Genomic DNA, 13,868 nt, shown 5'->3' on the forward strand with positions numbered 1-13,868 from the left:
GAGATACGATACTGCGTGAAGAGTTTGACAGAGCACTGAAAGACCTGAGTCGAAACAAGGCCTCCGGAGTAGACAACATTCCATTGGAACTACTGACGGCCTTGGGAGAGCCAGTCCTGACAAAACTCTACCATCTGGTGAGCAAGATGTATGAAACTGGCGAAATACCCTCAGACTTCAAGAAGAATATAATAATTCCAATCCCAAAGAAAGCAAGTGTTGACAGATGTGAAAATTACCGAACAATCAGTTTAATAAGCCACAGCTGCAAAATACTAACACGAATTCTTTACAGACAAATGGAAAAACTAGTAGAAGCCAACCTCGGGGAAGATCAGTTTGGATTCCGTAGAAATACTGGAACACGTGAGGCAATACTGACCTTACGACTTATCTTAGAAGAAAGATTAAGGAAAGGCAAACCTACGTTTCTAGCATTTGTAGAATTAGAGAAAGCTTTTGACAATGTTGACTGGAATACTCTCTTTCAAATTCTAAAGCTGGCAGGGGTAAAATACAGGGAGCGAAAGGCTATTTACAATTTGTACAGAAACCAGATGGCAGTTATAAGAGTCGAGGGACATGAAAGGGAAGCAGTGGTTGGGAAGGGAGTGAAACAGGGTTGTAGCCTCTCCCTGATGTTATTCAATCTGTATATTGAGCAAGCAGTAAAGGAAACAAAAGAAATTTTCGGAGTAGGTATTAAAATCCATGGAGAAGAAATAAAAACCTTGAGGTTTGCCGATGACATTGTAATTCTGTCAGAGACAGCAAAGGACCTGGAAGAGCAGTTGAATGGAATGGACAGTGTCTTGAAAGGAGGATATAAGATGAACATCAACAAAAGCAAAACGAGGATAATGGAATGTAGTCAAATTAAGTCGGGTGATGCTGAGGGAATTAGATTAGGAAATGAGACACTTAAAGTAGTAAAGGAGTTTTGCTATTTGGGGAGCTAAATAACTGATGATGGTCGAAGTAGAAAGGATATAAAATGTAGACTGGCTATGGCAAGGAAAGCGTTTCTGAAGAAGAGAAATTTGTTAACATCGAGTATAGAATTTAGTGTCAGGAAGTCATTTCTGAAAGTATTTGTATGGAGTGTAGCCATGTATGGAAGTGAAACATGGACGGTAAATAGTTTGGACAAGAAGAGAATAGAAGCTTTCGAAATGTGGTGCTACAGAAGAATGCTGAAGATTAGATGGGTAGATCACATAACTAATGAGGAAGTATTGAATAGGATTGGGGAGAAGAGAAGTTTGTGGCACAACTTGACCAGAAGAAGGGATCGGTTGGTAGGACATGTTCTGAGGCATCAAGGGATCACCAATTTAATATTGGAGGGCAGCGTGGAGGGTAAAAATCGTAGGGGGAGACCAAGAGATGAATACACTAAGCAGATTCAGAAGGATGTAGGTTGCAGTAGATACTGGGAGATGAAGAAGTTTGCACAGGATAGAGTAGCATGGAGAGCTGTATCAAACCAGTCTCAGGACTGAAGACCACAACAACAACAACAACAGTTTTCATTTCCATAGAAAAAACAAATATGTGTCATTTTAGAAAAGTAACTTTGTGTTGAAAGTGATGTGTACATCTACATCTATACTCTGCAAACCAGAGGGTATGCCCCATTGGAGTAGGTATTAGGGTTTCTTCCTGTTCCATTCATGTATGGCATGCAGAAAGAATGACTGAATGCCTCTGTGGATGCAGTGAGTACTCTAAACGTTTCCTCATGATCCTTATCTGAGTGATATGTAGAGGGTTGTAGTATGTTCCTAGAGACTTCATTGAAAGCTGGTTCTTGAAACTTTGTTAGTAGACTTTCTTAGGATAGTTTATATCTATCTTCAAGAATCTTCCAGTTCAGAACCTTCAGTATCTCAGTGGCACTCTCCCAAGGATAAAACAAATCTGTGACCATTCATGCTGCCCTTCTCTGTATATGCTCAATGTCTCCTATTAGTCCTATCTGGTATGGGTCCCACACACTTCAGCAATATTCTAGAAATGGTCACATGAATGATTTGTAAGCAATCTCCTTTGCAAATTGATTTCACTTCCCCAGCATTCTAATAAAAAACCAAAGTCTACCACCTACTTTATCCATGACTGAACTATGAGATAATTCCATTTCAAATCCCTGCAAAGTGCTACACCCAGGTATTTGTGTGAGTTGGTTGATTCAAACAGTGACTCACAGATATTATAGTCATAGGATACTACATTTTTTAGTTTCATGAAGTGCACTATTTTACATTTCCGAACATTTAAAGCAAGTTGCCAATCTCTGCACCATTTTGAAATCTTATCAAGATCTGACTGAATATTTATGCAGCTTCTTTCAGATAGTACTTCATTATAGATAACTGCATCATCTGCTAAAAGCCTGATTTTAATATTAATATTGTCTGCTATGTCGTTAATGTACAACATGAACAGAAAGTGTTGTAAAACACTTCCCAGGGGTACATCTGAAATTACTTCTACATCCGGTGATGACTCTCCATCCAAAAAGTGGAGATGCAGTACTGAGTAAAATGCTTTTGGGAAATCAAGGAATACTGCATCTACCTTAGTACCTCAATCCAAAGCTTTCAGTGAGTCATGGGAGTAAAGTGCGAGTTGAGATTCACATGATCAATGTTTTCGGAATCCATGCTGGTTGGCACTGATAAAGTCATCCTGTTTAAGATACCTCATTATGTTTAAGCTCAAAATATGTTTGAAGATTCTACAACAAATTGATGTCAAGGGTATTGGGTGGTAGTTTTGTAGATCACTTCTACTATCCTTCTTGTAGATGAGTGTGACCTGTGCCTTTTCCCAAGAATGAGCACGGGTTTTTGTTCAAGGTATCTACAATAGATTATAGTTAGAAGAGGGGCTAACTCAGCTGCAAATTCAGTATAGAATCTGACAGGGATTCCATTGGGCCCTGGAGCTTCGTCCAGTTTTAAAGATTTCAGCTGTTTCTCATCATTGACACTAATATTAGTTTCCTTTATCTTTTCAGTGGTATGAGGATTAAAGTGGGGCAATTCCCCTCGCTTTCCCTTTGTAAAGGAATATTTGAATACAGAGTTAGGCATTTCAACTTATGCTTTGCTACTCTCATTTTGGTTTCCTGTCTCATTCACTAGGGACTGGACATTAACTTTGGTGCTACTAACAGCCTTTACATATGACCAGAATTTCTTTGGATTCTGTGTGTAGTCATTGAAGGCATCACACATTGCTTTCTTGACAGCCAAAGGCATTTCATTCAGCATCTCTCTGTCTACAGCCCTACACTTCATTTTGCACCTATTTTGCAGTAAGCTCTGTTTCTTCAGAAATTTCTTTAAAGTGACTGTATACTATGGAGGTTCAGTCCCATTACGAACAGTTCTACTGGGTGCATATCTATCCAGTGCATTGTCAACTATTCTTTTAAACTTGAGCCAAAGTTCCTCTACATGCTCCTGCCCTGTGATGAAAGTTTCAAGTTTCTTTTTGAGGTAAGACACTACTGATTTTTTATCTAGCTACTCAACATATATATCTTCCTGCTAGTTTTAGTTATCCTTTGTACTTTGGTAATCACTGTTACCACAAGCAGGTCATAGTCATTGATACCACTTTTGATGTGAACCTCCTCGAAGAGGTCAGGTCTATTTGTTGCCATTAGATCCAATATAATTCCATCATGAATGAGATTCCTAACTATCTGTTCTAGATAGTTTTCAGGGTAGGCATTTAGCAAAGTTTCACAGGATGTCTTATCATGCCCACACTAACAAAACTGTAATTTTTCCAATTAATTGTTGGATGATTACTGTATGACTGGGGAACTTACATACAAGTGAACTGATGTTTCCTCTAAAGTTTTCAGTTACACTAGGAGATGAGTCAGGTGGATGGATCCAATTATCACAGTGGATTTGAGTTTCTTGTCTGCTGTAACAAATACACCACCTACATTTCCCATTTGTCTATCCTTTCAGTATACACTTACATTTTCCGCAAAAATCTCACTGCTATCAATTTCAGGTTTCAATGAGCTTTCTGCACCTAGTATTATGTGAGCTTCATTGCTTCGAACTCTGTCACTTTGTTGCGAATGCTTTAGCAATCTACCATCAGGATTTTAATACTCTTGCCTGTATGAGACATTTCTTTTGATCTTACACTGATGCTTGTGGTTTCCTACAGCTATCATTATCTGGATTGGGTGGAGAGTCACATAATCTAAAGAACCTTTGTGTGCACCCCACACACAGTCAGCTACCTGAGTAGCAGCCTCTGATGCATAGTGCACACTTGACCCATGTAGGAGACCCTAAAGTTCTCAGCACTACTGCACAAGTCCAGAAAGTTGCAGCCCAGCTTTTAGCAGAACCCTCAAAGTCTCTAGTTCAATCCCTCTATTCAACTCAGAACCAAAGGGCCATGATTGGTTCTGGAGACAATGCTGCGAATTGTAAGCTTTGTTGAAATTCCATGCACAAGGCTGGTCTTTCAATCTTGTCTGCCAGTCACTGGAATGACCCTAGAGTCATCTCAGAGCCCAGATGATAGGCATCATTTGTTCCAACAGGCACCACAATTTACAGTTGGTTGCATGCTGTTCCCTCAATGGGTGCTGGAATAGTCTGTTCAACATTTTGAATAAGACACCCAGGCATACACATTGAGTGCATCTGGTGTCCTTTCCTGGCCCTCGTACCATTTCCCTAAGGGGTATCATCATTTGTTATATGTTTGAACAACCAACAACTAGTAGACCCCTACCATTCTGCATTTGCCTCCTCCTGACACCAGACAAAATGGGTTTCCCCAAAACAGGTGAAGTGAGTCCCATTGGCTCAGTTCCAGTTTCAGTAAAAGACAACACCTCAAACTTGGTTAGGGGAATTGGTATAACACAATGAGTCCTCCCTGGTCCCCATCTACCCTCTACCGGATGCCTAGATCTACCACTGACATGTCATTCGCACTCAAGTGGATGAGTAATGACAGACCCTGTACTTTCTGCAGAGGAGACAGTATCCATGGGAGAGGATATTACTTGACGTACCTCTGGTGCAAGTATCATAGGTACAGGGTCTAATGCATGGCTTTCCGGGCGGGAAGGAGCGCTGGTTCCCGGCACAAATCCTCCCTGCGGATTTGTGTTGATGTGAGCTGGCCAGTCTGTGGATGGTTTTTAGGTGGTTTTCCAGGTCCTCAGCAAATGCAGGCTGGTTTCCCTTATTCCGCCTCAGCTACACTATGTTGGCGATTGCTGCGCAAACAAGTGATCCATGTACACACACACCACCACTACTCTACCATGCAAACATAGGGGTTACACTCGTCTGGTGTGAGACGTTCCCTGGGGAGACCACCGAGGCCCAAACCGCACAATAACCCTGGGTTTGGTGTGGGGTGTTGGAGGGGTGAAGTGGACTGTGGTTGTCGTAGTGGGGTTGCGGACCACTGCGGCTGCAGCAGGGAGAGAGCCTCTCTGTTGTTTCTAGGTCCCTGGTTAACATAACATAACATCATAGGCACATGACTCTCGAGATCTGTTGGAAAGGCTATTTTCAGGAAAGGTCATTTTACAGTTTGGAAGAGTTTTTCAGCCACATTGAAAAAACCACCTAGGTCTGTGGACCAGATATTTTGAGTATGATATACCGTAGTTTAAGTTTGAGCAATGATGTAGGTACCGTCCCATGTAACATTCATAGTCATTTTCACTGATTTTTAATTTGTTTTCACTTTCTATTTGTAATGTTTGATGTAATTTGTCACTCTTACCACACATGTGTATAGCAAACATGTCGTATTACTTTTGTCTGATTGACTGCTTGACTACTACCTTTGTATTGATTGTTTACTGACACACACTATATCCTTGCAAGTTTATCACGGTTGGATCGATGGAGTAAGAAATAAATAAAATAATTAAAAATAAATAAATAAAACACAACAATTTGCAGCAGCTGCCAATTGTTTGACCATAGTCAGGGCGATTTGCAGCTGCTTACGAACGTCAAACAACTCATCCATCATTTGAGAATAGCATTCACAGTGAGGCTGCATTTTGGTTGGTGCAATGTATTACAAGTAAGTGAACAAATAACATTAAATTAAGTCTACTGATCATCTTTTAATCTGTTGAGCTAGAAAGTTGCTAATTCCTTATATGAATTGAAGCAAATAAACAAAACAATTTTTCTATTAAGGCAACATAAAAACATATGGTAAAAATTACTAGTTTGCAAACATGTTTTGAGGTTAATTATAGTTGTTAGCAAACTCAAAAACGGAGTTAACTGATGATAAATGCAGATACTATATAGGGCTACTCTTTTTTAAAGGGGAATTAGATGTAACACAATATGCTGAAAATCTGCAACAGTAACTAAATCACAAACACTGATTTGCTACAAATTGCTCATAGATAATGCAAAGGACAATGATAGCTTCCAAAAATTCTCAAAAACGCATGTTTATTTGGGATGATATACAAAGAAGTTCAGGGATGATGTATTCTTTGGCAGAATTGTGAACCACAAATGCTGATTTGCTACAAAATAAATAACGTATTAAAAACACTCATACCGGCAATTTACGAAAATATAGTTTTGTAAGCATCCCAAAATTCTCAAAATAACCTATTTCTCCCATAACAGTACAATGAAATTAGAGAATGATTATTTTGAATGATGATAGGCCTACAGTTCTCAAAAATTTTAAAAAGCACAATTAAGTTTAAGCCTACAATTAATGATGAGAGTACGAGTTTATCATGGCACTTGCAAATGTTCAAAACTTTACAATATGTCATTAAACAAATGAGTATTGATACAATCAATAAAAGATTACACAGAAATGACGCAAATAGTAAAACATGCAAAATCTAGAGCTTTAAATCGGGTCCATGATCCTGTACGCATGGTCTCGTACAAAGAAAGTTTCTTAAGTCAGTTGTTATATATAAATAAATGTATGTATTACATGGGTTTTTCAATTAGTGGATTCTGTGTACCCTTCTACACTGGCGTGCTGAGAAAGAACACTGCAGCTACAATGTGCAGTACCAACAAAGCACATCTTCTGCTTGTTGGAGCTAACAATGAGTTAGAGGACTATGCATTCTTGCACACTGTGTGAGCCGCTAACACAGATGTAAACCTGACCCATTGTATTTTCACACTTTAAGTATGTGGTAGGAAAGTTTGGTGCAACTTCCTGTACACACACACACACACACACACACGCAAAAGACAAAAAGCAAAAAGAATGGCACACCATAAAAAAATTATCTGAATGGGATGGAAATTAGTGGATGCGATGTACAGATAAATCACCAGAGTTGCAGAAAAATTGGATGATTTCCTCAAGAAAAAGAGCTCCACAGATTTAGTAAGTCAATAATGCACTGATCCACTTCTGGCCCTTATTTATTTATTCATTTATCCTTTGACAAAGTACATTGTTTGATTCAAGATATATTTTCATTTCATGCACTGACAGGTACATAGTTTTTACTGTCTACTGTTTAGCAAAAATATAATTTATTACAAAATTATTCTAGGGCTACTTCATATTACATTACATTTTGTACAATTTTTCTTTTGATACAATAATGGTATTGCAATCATTTTGAACTGTATTGCACATAAATTCATTAACACTGTAATAACAGTTTTCTATTAGAAAATGTTTGAGACATTTTTAAAAATATTTTTATTGTTTATTTCCCTCAAGAATAAAGGGGGTTTTTCAAGGGCTTTTGGTCCAGTATATGATGGCTTTTTTTTGTATTTTGTTGTGTTGTGTGTAGGCTCATGGAAGAGGTTCCGTTTTCTTGTGTCATGGTTATGTTCTGTGTTGTTATCTCTAATATCGGCTCATGGTTGTGTTCTGTGTTGTTATCTCTAGTATTCACAGAATATTTGAATTTTATCCAACAGAGGAGTTCGTGTAGGTATATACTGGGTAATGTTAGTATTTTGAGAGATTTAAATGCTGGTTTACATGGATCTTTCCATTTAAGGTTGACTATCATTCTTATGACTGTTTTTTGTAACTTATATACTTTATTAATGTTTGTTTTCGAGGTACCTCCCCACAAAATTATGCCATAACTTAATGTCATATGAATTAATGCATAGATATTGTTTTCATAACACCTGCATCTGTTAGGTAGCTGAGTTTGTGCAGCACATATAGGTTTATGCTGAGTTTCCCCCTTATATATTCTAAATGCTTATCCCAGTTTACATTTTCATTGATAATTAGCCCAAGGAACTTAAAGTATTTGGTGTTCTCTGCTATGCACTCATCTATGCATACATTGATGTCTTCACTGTGAAAGTTTTGAAGTCTGAAGTTTTAGTAGTATTGTTGTGCAGGTTTAATTCAGTAAATCTTTGGATGGCATTATTTACTTCTACACTGGCTTTTATTTCTAGCTTTTCTATGTCTTTACCCATGAACAGAAGAGTTGTGTCATATGCATAGGTAACAATACTGCCATACCTAATCATATTTGGGATGTGATTTGTGTATAGAACGAAGAGTATTGGGCCAAGAATGGAGCCTTGTGGCACAGAAAAGTGTAAAATTTTGGCTTCAGATCTTATTTTTTCACCAGTAGTTTCTGTAATTTCAGTATATTGGCTCCTGTTTGTCAGGTATGAGGGAATACAGTCTCCTGCATTTCATCTTATGCCATATACTCCTAATATTTCTACTGAAGTATTGTGGTCTACACCGTCCAATGCATTTGTTATATCCATAAATACTCCTACACATTTATTTTTAGAGTCCAAGTTTGTTATGACATTTTTGATGAGATCTATTACTGCATCTATGGTGCATTTATCTTTCTGGAAGCCAAACTGATTCTTGTAGATTATTGCATACTTCATCGGAAAAGCAATGACTCTGTGCATAAACTCATTCGAATATTTTTGATATGACTGGTAAAATATCTATAGGCCTATAATTTTCTGGATTGCATTCATTCTCCTTTTTATGTATTCGTTTTATTGGTGCTGTCTTTAAGCACTTTAGAAAAGTTCCTTCCAGGAATGATGAATTGATCAGTTGTGTAAGGGGTTTCTTGAGTTCCTGCATAGAGTGTTTAATTTCTATACTTGATATTTCGTCAATTCCACATGACTTTGTCAGTTTTAGATTTTTTATTATCTTTAGTGTTTCTTCTTCTGTCACTGGGAAAAGTGCCATTGTTTTTCCTTGGGGATTAATAAATGTTTTCCAGGTGTTACTGTGTTTTTTATTATTTGTTTTTTCTTTTGGTTTTCGGCCTACTGTGGCAAAATAGTCATTGAAGAGATTTATGATTTTATTCTGTTCAGTTATAGTTTTTTTGCTGATCATGAACTGTATTTTTCTGTGTTCCTGTGAGTTGGAGGGCTTGCAATTTGTGTTTATAATAGACCAACGAGCCTTGCTTTTATTAGCAGCACTATTTATGTACTTTTTTGCTTCTAGTATTTTGGTTGCTTGCAGTACTTTAGCATACATTATTTTATATTGTCTGTAGTACTCTTTAAAGTTTTCATCAGTGATAGTTTTATATATTCTGTGCATCATTTTTATCTTGTTCCTAGAGACCAAAATGCCTTGTATCATCCATTTGTTTTTATTTGTGGTTTTGGCTTTAGTTTTTATTACAGGGCATTTAATATTGATATGGTAGGAAAGTGTGTCAATACAATGAGTCACTTTATGATCCACTGATGGAGAGTCTTTTTCCAGTATTTCCCATCCTTCTTTTTCAAGTTTTATCCTAAGGGCTGTTAAGTTTTGTTCATTTAAGCTTGTTTTTTTCAGATTTTTTGTGTGTTTTCATTTGTGGTGATATGATTTAGACATATTTTTACTGCATCATGGTCTAACAGGGCCGTTTCTATAACTTTACTTTTGATTTGAAAGTCCCTTAAATTTGTGAAGATGTGATCTATTCGAGTAGAGGAGTTTGCAGTTGTATGTGTTGGAGTAGCTATTGCATTGTATAAGCCATATGTTTTCATTGTGTCTAGGAGCTCCCTACTGTCATTGGTGTCTTGCAATGTGTTTATGTTTAGGTCACTGTGCACAGTTCTTGCATAGGATGATATGTAAGAGCTCTCCTATGTTTTCAATGAACGTTTCTATGCACTCATTTGGCAGTCTGTAGATGTTTAAGATGTGCAGTGAGGAACTACTTAAAACTATTTTTTGGCCTGTTACTTTGACTACATTTTCAATGTTATATTTTTTACATAAGTCAAGGCTGTTTATATGGTTTTTGTTTACATTTTATGGGTTAGTATAGCAGCTCCACCACTCTTACTACTCCTCCTGCATGAACTAGCTGTTACATTGTAATTTGCAACAGTTAGATTTACAATTTCATGCACATTTAGACCATGTTCTGTCAGAGCTAGAATGTCAGGAGTTTCTTTATTTAGCATTATTTCTAATTGGGTTACCTTATTTTTCAAGTATTGTATATTCGGGTGCATTGTTTTTATAACTGAATATCCTGATTCTATGTTTGTTTTTGTCCTATATTCTTTTTTGTTATCACTGTTTTCTGTGGATATCAGATTTCCTGATTTTTCACCCCCACAATACAATTTAGTTTCTCTTGCTTCTAATGATTTTACAAACATCTGCATACATTCTGCTGAGTGTTACCGAACCTAATCTATTTAAATGTGTGCGCCATCCTTTCCCAGACAATTTTCACACAGGAATTTATTTGGGTCTATGAAGATAGCACCAAGACAATTACACTCTTGTTTGATGGAACTGTTTATTTTGGATATGTATTTGTCACTCGCTGACCTCCTTTTTACGATTTCTTTAAGTATGAGTCCGGATCCTTCATAAAAACTTCTTGCTGAACGAAAAATGTTTCTTGTTTGTTGTTTCAGGTCAAAATGCATAATAGTTCTTGGTGACTTTAACATTCATTTTAACAAAAATAATAAGAAAAAGGTAGAATTATTAAATCTGTTTAAGACATACAACATGCAACCTACAGTGCAGGAAATTACCAGATATGGGGATGGGTCTGAAACAACACTAGATCAGATATTTACCAACAAACAAAGCTGTGAGTACAGTGTTGAAGTAACAGATACAGGCTTTTCTGACCATATGGCTTTAAAAATGATGATAAGGAATGAGAACAATAAGAAATACACAGTCACTGAAAAATATGTACAAAGAAGACTTATTAATGCAAACAACGTAAGGGTATTTAATAGTATGCTAACAAGGGTGCAGTGGGGCATAGACCAAACTGATGATACAGACAAAAAGTAAGACAGTTTTCTCACTGATTATAAATATTGCTATGATGTAGCATTCCCGTTAAAAAGAATTAAAGTCAGTGAGAAGACAAAAACGTGGGTAACTCAAGGGATTAAGAAATCAGCAACCACCCTTAGAAACCTAAGCAAACATGCTAAAATAAATGCAACAATAGAACCATACTATAGGAAATATAGAAGGGTCTATAGGAAAGTTTTACAGGCAGCAAAAAGGCTAAGCAGTGATTCATACATTAATAATGAAAGCAATAAATCAAAATCGATTTGGAAGGTTGTAAACAATAGCATAGGAAAATGTAAAACCAAGACCCATAATTTCAAAATTAAAAGTGAGGGTAAAGTGATAGAAGATGCTCAACAGGTAACCAATATATTCAATGAACATTATGTGAACATAGCACTGAACCTAATTAAAAGTCTGTGCAATTCAAACAACAAAAACATAAAAGTACCAACTTGTGAAAAGACAATGTTTCTGTACCCAGTTACAGAATGTGAAGTTACAAATGCTATTAATAAACTAAAAAATAAAATGTCTTGTGGTATTGGCAGAATTCCAGACAAGGTTACGGGCATCAGGTCGCTTAGCTGCCGTAATAACCTGAACACCACTTGTATAACACTCGCATTTATTCTAACTGCACAATTACACATATACACACATAAACAGGCCTTGCGAGCGTCACTGTTCGAAACACAAACACACACTGCACAAAGGCACATGCCAAGACCCGTGTCCTAAGAGCGTGTCTGTGCGCAGAGATATCACTCTGCTCTAGTCCGGTGGTCGATGACTGCCACAGAGCCCCACCCTTCCAGTGCGGACCACGGTGAGCGGAGGTGATGTAGGTTGGCGTGGTGATCGGTCCGTTGTGATGAAGTCGTGGTGCCATGCCGGTGGGCGTAGCGGGCGGCCGAAATGGGAAACTGGGATCAAGCGGCCCGGTGATGCGGGGGTGTGGTGTGCCATGAGTGGCACGCGATTGCAGAGTTGGCTGTCCTCGTCGATCGAAGCGGTGATTGCTGCCTACTGCACGTCTGTTGGTACCACAAACGTGCGTAGGAGTGTAACCTGGGCAGCTGAATCATCCAATGTGTGGGGGAGAACATGCAGGACAAACAGTGCCCCATCTCGTAGCCGGAGAGACAGGTCCTCGACCAGAAAAGGTGACATGTCGATGTGGAATATGGCGATGCTGGCGTCATCGGTCTGTGTCGGTCGGTTGACAGAAACACTAAGGTGAGGGGAGGGAGGGGTGAAACCTTCACACACAACCTTTCCTGCAGCCTCTGAGCTGGGGGGAGAACACTAACCACTGGTGTCACATGCATCATCACACGCATTGTCACACGTGTCACGAGTACCGGAGGGGGGGTTCGATGCGTTTGAGATATTAGAGATGGGAGGTGGCACGAGAGTGTGGTTGGGATGGAAGTTGTATTCTGAAGTTGCCTCGTCATTCAGGCACCAAGCTGGTTTAAGGCACAAGATGGACACTGTTTGTTTTCTACCGTTGCACAGAATGTCAAAGGTCTGCGGCGAGCAGCTTATCACTTTGTGTGGGCCCAAATAGGGCGGGTGTAGTGCGGATCATACCGTATCATCGTGCAGCATCACGTAATCACAAACATGTAGGTCTTAGTGCATGAAGACACGAGGGACTGTATGGGCTCATGGGGGTGGGGGGTGTAAATTTGCAGCAAAGTGTCGGACGCATTCTATAAGCATCGGAAGTTCTGACTGCGGGGGAGGATCAGAATCCTAGACGAATTGTGCTGGGAGGATGAGGGGTTCCCCATACAACAATTCCCCTGGGGAGGCTAGCAGATCGTCTTTGTAAGCCGAACAGACACCTAGCAGTACTCAGGGGAGGGCTTCGGACCAAGATCTGTTGTAGCACATCATCGCTGCTTTTAATGTGCGGTGCCAGCGCTCGACCAACCTATTGCTTTGCGGGTGGTAGGCAGTTGTACATAATTTGTTTGCACCGCATAGATCACATAATTTGCCAAAAAGCACAGTTTCAAATAGTTGTCCTTGGTCTGTCGTGACCGAAGATGGGCAACTGTATCGCGCGATCTAGGAGGCGATGAAGGCCCTGCGACAGAGTCGGCGGTAATGTCTGTTATTGGAATAGCCTCCACCCACCGATTAACATGGTTGATGATAGATAAAATGTATTGGAAAACCTTGGAAGGAGGGAGCAGTCTGACCAGGTCAAGATGGACGTGACGGGACCTGCCTTTCGGTACCTCAAACGAGCCCAACCGTGGGTATGCGTGATGGCCAACCTTAGCGCGTTGGCAAGATATGCATCCCCGTGTCCAGTATTAGCAATCTGCTCAACCCCAGTCCATACAAATCACTCTGTTATGAGGCGTATGGTAGCCCAAATACTGGGAGGTGCTAGGTCATGGATAGTGGCAAATAACGTACGGCGCAAGGCGGCCGGTACTAGGGGGCAAACAGTACCTGTGGAGACGTCACAGAGGACTGGTAAGGCTGAATCTGCAATTCGCGGGGCCCAATTGAGAGTG

General features: G+C 39.2%; 1 protein-coding gene across 1 annotated transcript in view; it reads right to left on the minus strand.

Annotated features, from left to right (window-relative positions):
* Positions 1 to 13,868, minus strand: part of LOC126155944 (phenoloxidase 2-like) — a 306,288-nt gene that overhangs the window by 239,865 nt on the left and 52,555 nt on the right. The window lies entirely within an intron of this gene.

Source organism: Schistocerca cancellata, chromosome 2 (genome assembly GCF_023864275.1).
Source record: "Schistocerca cancellata isolate TAMUIC-IGC-003103 chromosome 2, iqSchCanc2.1, whole genome shotgun sequence".
Taxonomy (NCBI): Eukaryota; Metazoa; Arthropoda; class Insecta; order Orthoptera; family Acrididae; genus Schistocerca; species Schistocerca cancellata.